The sequence below is a fragment of the Acyrthosiphon pisum genome, chromosome X (genome assembly GCF_005508785.2).
Source record: "Acyrthosiphon pisum isolate AL4f chromosome X, pea_aphid_22Mar2018_4r6ur, whole genome shotgun sequence".
NCBI classification, from domain to species: Eukaryota; Metazoa; Arthropoda; class Insecta; order Hemiptera; family Aphididae; genus Acyrthosiphon; species Acyrthosiphon pisum.
In genome coordinates, this window is record NC_042493.1 from 34,350,761 (window position 1) to 34,357,560 (window position 6,800).

At 35.6% G+C, this 6,800-nt stretch overlaps 1 pseudogene; it reads right to left on the reverse strand.

The window, feature by feature from the left end:
- Nucleotides 1-480: 480 nt before the first annotated feature.
- LOC100167561 lies at nucleotides 481-3,438 on the reverse strand (annotated as a pseudogene).
- Between the last annotated feature and the right edge of the window lie 3,362 nt (nucleotides 3,439-6,800).

Below are 6,800 nucleotides of genomic sequence, written 5' to 3' on the forward strand. Positions count from 1 at the left end.
GCACTATTGCGGGTGTTTCTAATAGGTACATTTACATTAATAAGTGCAAGGAGGGAAGGGGAGTCAATAGAGCCAGAGAGAATTTTGCGAAGAAAAGATAAATTATAATGGTACGACGATCGGATTGGGTGGAGAGATGTAGATGTATTAAGATGATGTCAGCTCAATATTTGTTTTCTCTCTCAAACCCATGCACAACATGGATATAACGTTTTACCTAAAATCACTCTTTTATGATTTTTGAGTAAATTTAGTGTAAAATTGCCTATTACAAAAATTATAGTGGATATTAATATTTTTGAGGGTTGGTTATTTGATTTTGTATTCGACTTTCAATTAAAAAAAAAAAAAATGCTATAAATGTAAATTATGTTTAAATTGTTTTGAGACAAAATTTATACAAATTGATATGTCATACCCCAAAAATGTTATTCTAATAAAATAAATACAATTTCTCTATGTTGTGCGTGGGCCAGAGAGAGAAAACAAATAGTGCGCTGACATCCTTTTAACTTTACAATATTTTTAAATCGCTTAAGATACAAAATCTGTAATCATATTTATATATCTAAGATATGCCTAGTGTGCTTCCGATGGAGCATTGGAATGATTGTGTATGATATCAAAACAAATTAGATAAGTTTAGTCTGCCGTGTGGGTTCGCTGGTGCTTCATCAAACTACCACTTACACTGAATGACTTGTCACATGTCACGCGTGTACGGTTTCTTTCCTTTGGTGTGGTGATCGTGTGACGCGGTCAGTTAAAAACATTGGCATTAAATAAAGTGTTTATATTTATTAATTATTATTTTATTTATGGACGTCTGAAGTTATCGGCGTATGCGAGAATACGACACACTATAACTATTACTCCCATGTGATGGGCTCCCAAAGATATTTAACTCTGCAGTATATTCAACTGCACAATACATGGAACATTATACATAATTAAACATTGAATAATTTATATTGAAAAGGGAAAATAATAACAAAGTGACGACATCACGAACCCACGAACTTTCAAAAACATCCGAAATTTAAAATTAAGAAAGTAATTAATGATTAATGAAAATTGAACATGTGACCTTAATACGATGACGAAATTTTAGATCAGTGTAATGATCTAGTGATCAAAGATAATATTACTCAGATCCGGCCTTCATGTCTCAGGTGTTGTAACATTAATGTGCCATTTTAATCACACTGTTATTTATTCCAAATGACTTGTCTCACATGTCGAATTGTTACGGCTTCTCTCCAGTGTGTGTTCGCCGGTGATTCACCAAACTGTTACTTACACTGAATGACTTGTCACATATGTCGCACAGATAAGGCTTCTCTCCAGTGTGCGTCCGCCGGTGTACCGTCAATTGAGTGCTATTGTTGAATGACTTGTCGCATATTTCACATGGATACGGCTTTTCTCCAGTGTGCGTCCGCCGGTGCTTCACCAAACTGCCACTTTCATTGAATGACTTGTCGCATATGTCACATGGATACGGCTTCTCTCCAGTGTGCGTCCGCCGGTGTACCGTCAATTGAGTGCTATTGTTGAATGACTTGTCACATATTTTACATGGATACGGCTTCTCTCCAGTGTGCGTTCGCCGGTGCTTCACTAAACTGAAATTTACACTGAATGACTTGTCGCATATGTCGCACGGATACGGCTTCTCTCCAGTATGAGTCCGCCGGTGTATCGTCAAATTGCCACTTTCGCTGAATGACTTGTCGCATATGTCGCACGGATACGGCTTCTCTCCAGTGTGCGTCAGCCGGTGCTTCGCCAAACTGCCACTTTCACTGAATGACTTGTCGCATATGTCACACGGATACGGCTTCTCTCCTGTATGCGTCCGACGGTGATTCGTCAACGTGCCACTTTGGTTGAATGACTTGTCACATATGTCACACGGATACGGCTTCTCTCCAGTGTGCGTCCGCCGGTGTACCGTCAATTGAGTGCTATTGTTGAATGACTTGTCACATATTTTACATGGATACGGCTTCTCTCCAGTGTGCGTTCGTCGGTGCTTCACTAAACTGAAATTTACACTGAATGACTTGTCGCATATGTCACACGGATACGGCTTCTCTCCAGTATGAGTCCGCCAGTGTACCGTCAAATTGAGTGCTATTGTTGAATGACTTGTCGCATATGTCGCACGGATACGGCTTCTCTCCAGTGTGCGTTCGCCGGTGCTTCACTAAACTGAAATTTACACTGAATGACTTGTCGCATATGTCGCACGGATACGGCTTCTCTCCAGTATGAGTCCGCCGGTGTATCGTCAAATTGCCACTTTCGCTGAATGACTTGTCGCATATGTCGCACGGATACGGCTTCTCTCCAGTGTGCGTCAGCCGGTGCTTCGCCAAACTGCCACTTTCACTGAATGACTTGTCGCATATGTCACACGGATACGGCTTCTCTCCTGTATGCGTCCGACGGTGATTCGTCAACGTGCCACTTTGGTTGAATGACTTGTCACATATGTCACACGGATACGGCTTCTCTCCAGTGTGCGTCCGCCGGTGTACCGTCAATTGAGTGCTATTGTTGAATGACTTGTCACATATTTTACATGGATACGGCTTCTCTCCAGTGTGCGTTCGTCGGTGCTTCACTAAACTGAAATTTACACTGAATGACTTGTCGCATATGTCACACGGATACGGCTTCTCTCCAGTATGAGTCCGTCGGTGTATTGTCAAATTGCCACTTTCGCTGAATGACTTGTCGCATATGTCGCACGGATACGGCTTCTCTCCAGTATGAGTCCGCCGGTGTATTGTCAAATTGCCACTTTTGCTGAATGACTTGTCGCATATGTCGCACGGATACGGCTTCTCTCCAGTGTGCGTCCGCCGGTGTACCGTCAATTGAGTGCTATTGTTGAATGACTTGTCACATATTTTACATGGATACGGCTTCTCTCCAGTGTGTGTCCGCCGGTGTACCGCCAATTGAGTGCTATTGTTGAATGACTTGTCGCATATGTCACATGGATACGGCTTCTCTCCTGTATGCGTCCGACGGTGATTCGTCAACGTGCCACTTTGGTTGAATGACTTGTCACATATGTCACACGGATACGGCTTCTTTCCTGTGTGCATTCGCTGGTGTACCGTCAGATAGCCTTTTTTGTTGAATGACTTTTCACACACGTCATATTTGTACTGACTCTCGCCCACATTCGCCCAACGATTACAGGTTTGATCATTCATTTAAATAATTTTTTTTATTATTTACTGCCGTTGTACTTCTTTAATATTAATGAAGTCTGGAATTATTGATTTATGTATAGAACTAAGTATTTCCTAGTATTTACTTTTGTAAAACTACGTGGTTACCACACTTACTAGACTATTCTGTTTATGGTCAATTATAATTTATTCTCACCACCAGGGTTTTAAGCCAGTATATTTTGTCGTACTTACTACAATTTAAATCTGAGCATATTATAGAATCTATGTACCTTTTTCTCTCTGTAGACTTTAAAATCTTAAGATCTTTAAAATTACGCAACGGATTTTGATGCGGTTTTTTTTTTAATTGATAGAGTGATTCAAGATGAAGGTTTATATGCATATAACATGCATAATATAGTAGAGAAACACTGAACTTTTTTTTGTATGTATAAGCATATGTCGAAAAGAACTCTACTTATTTTAATACGGTTTTCACAAATACATTTTTAAGGGAATGACATCGATTTTATAGTTTATTGTTATTTTGACTTTGTATTCGAATTTCAAAATAAACAAAAAAATGTTGTACATTTAAATTATGTTTAAATTGTTTTGAGTCAATATTTATACATATCGATATGTCATACCCTCAAAAATGTTATTCACTATCCTTTTTGTAATGAGTGATTTTACTCTAAGATTACTCAAAAACATAAAAAAATGATTTCGCGTAAATGCATTTTGTCTATGTTGCGCATGGGCCAGAGAAAGAAAACAAACAGTGTGCAACTAGTAAGACTTAGGAAATTAAAAACTTTTGAACATAGGTAACATCATAGGCATTACATTTACTATAATTAGGAAACATTATTAACACGGTATTCTATAATATCTTCTTAATAAAAAATGATAACCTACATCATCGTTCGCCGCAAATCCAACATAGTATATATTAGTTCTCAATCCGTTCAGATCTAAAAATACATAATCATCTGAAGAAAATCTCTTATCCCTATAGAAATGATGTGAGAATAAGACAATAGATATAATTATCATTGCAGTTAAATTTAAATAAAATATGATATTATAATTTATTACAATTAATACATCGTACATTAGTATGACACTAATTTCAAATTTGTTTGTAGATACTGAATAATATATTTACCCAGGAAAGTGGTTTTAAAAGGTACAACTTACTACAAGATGTGCATTCTCAATTATTAATTTGTAAATTGACAATTTTGGGAGATAATATAATATTGTTATTAATCATTTATATATAATACTGATTAAACCTAGTGGAATTCGGTTAAAAAAAAAATTATAAAATATAATAATATTATGCTATGGGAAATTTTAGTGATTATACCTAAATTATGTATTTTAATCATTAAATTAAAAACAAAATTGGTGGTGGGATATAATAAATTTAAAATATAAAATGGCTTATAATAAGTTGGAGGAATCTGAATATATATACACACAAAAATTCAGCTAAAAATGAATTTAATAAAAAACGTAGAAAAGAGGCTTAGGAATTCAATGTATTTTTGATATCTAAAATGAATCCACCGAAAGTGCGAACCTGGCCGGTAAGTAAGTAGATAGGTATACTTAATTATTTTTCTTTCACTAGATATGTTATTGGTATAAATGAAATAAAAAAAACGGCATTAGACCAGAAAAATCCAAACGATTTTCGAGGCACGCCTATTGCACCACTATCGGACATCACGGGCTGCAAAATATCATCATCATCATCATGACCATCGCTGTCATCATAGAGGTAGGTACCTACTCAGCTACCACGCGAATTATTGTACCTAACAGTTGATGCGATAAACCACCGCTGCAGATATTTCTCGGAAAGACCATTAACTTGGACGTGTTGTGCTGTCTAAAATGATTTTTTTTTCGCAGAGTCACCTCATCAAAACTCTCGGCGGCCAGGGGACGGGGTGTATAATGTATAGTTGTACAGCATCACACCAACCCTAAAACAGATTCAACTGCACATTTTTATATGTTTATGCTATACGTACCTTTATACATACTATCATATACCTATATGTCCTGTATGCATACGACGTTTTGTAGGATGCACTATAAGTCCGTCGCCGCCGTCTAACAATCTTTGTAGTGTGTATTATAAAATGTACACTCTGTGCAGGTATTGTAATACCTTTTGTGTGTGTGTGTGTGTGTGTGTGTGTGTGTGTGTGTGTGCAGAGAAACCTGAGTTCTCTCTCCGGAGAATATTGTAAACAAACGAGGATGTTATCTTATTCATCTGCTACTGGAGCAGCGGTTGTTAAGGACAAAATACCAGATGGGTGGGTTCTTTCGACTTCTCGTGCGCCTATTTATACACAATATATATTATATTATGCATTATATTATATTATTATAATACTATGTATATAATAGTATAGGCACATACATATATTGGTCTGCTGGTCTCGTTATTATAATTAAGTATTTCTGTCCATACTATGCGCACCGCGCGTTCTATTTGTTCACCCTAGTATAATACACAATGATGCTGTGCGTCTCGCAAAATGAAATACTAATTCCGCATGTATCTCTCTATATATAGGCTATAGTCATGTACCTACCTTAGTGCACAGGTACTATTCTATAGGTATTATATAATTATGTGTAACTATTATTTTTTTTTTCAATAATAACGATCAACTGGTAGGTATTATTTTTGTTAACTGTACCTATATATCTACACAACTTGTAAGTCATATTACATAATAAGTATTATAATAACCGTCCAACTATAGGTACGATAATACTCATACAGTCGTACATAATGGCCAGTCCTGTAGACTAATTATTGAGTAAACGTATTTAAATACTGTCTTAATGTATTTGTACCTATTTGAAAATTGTATACATTTATGTAAACACTTTTCGAAATTTAAAAGAATTATTCGTCACATTTCAGATTGTTGTTTATAATAATTATATTATTTAATTTATAACATCTATAAATCGTCCGAGTGTAATGAGCACTATAATATAGACCATGGATACCATTTGCAGAGTATAAATATTATATAGATATATTTTATATTTTATGTATAACCATTTATTGAGGACACTTATTATCCTTAATACATCAATTCCGATTTCGATTTAGATCTTCGATTCAGATTGATCAATATTTTCCAAAAAAATCGTCAGTCTATAACGACTTACAATAGAAAATGACGGTTGTCATTTGAAAAACAGTTTGTATCACCACCACATACACATGACACTCATTGAATATTGTATAAAAACAGTAAAATATTTTAAATGAATAAATATTATGTTTTTATAAGTATATACTGGAAAATTCCGTAGTTGAATAAATTTATTTTATATTAAAAGACGATGCCTAGGGGGCTGAGCGTGTTTGATGGTGAATCTCCTCGTGTGTCATTTTTGTCTCCCACGTATTGAGTACAAAAAAAAATATCGATTTGTCATGGTTTGGTCGTTCAGTAATAGTTCTCAGAAACACATCTTACGTAATAAAACATATACATACAAAATAATATTTAAAAAAAATAGTCAATAATAATATGTGCCCCTCGGTGATGCATTATCCTT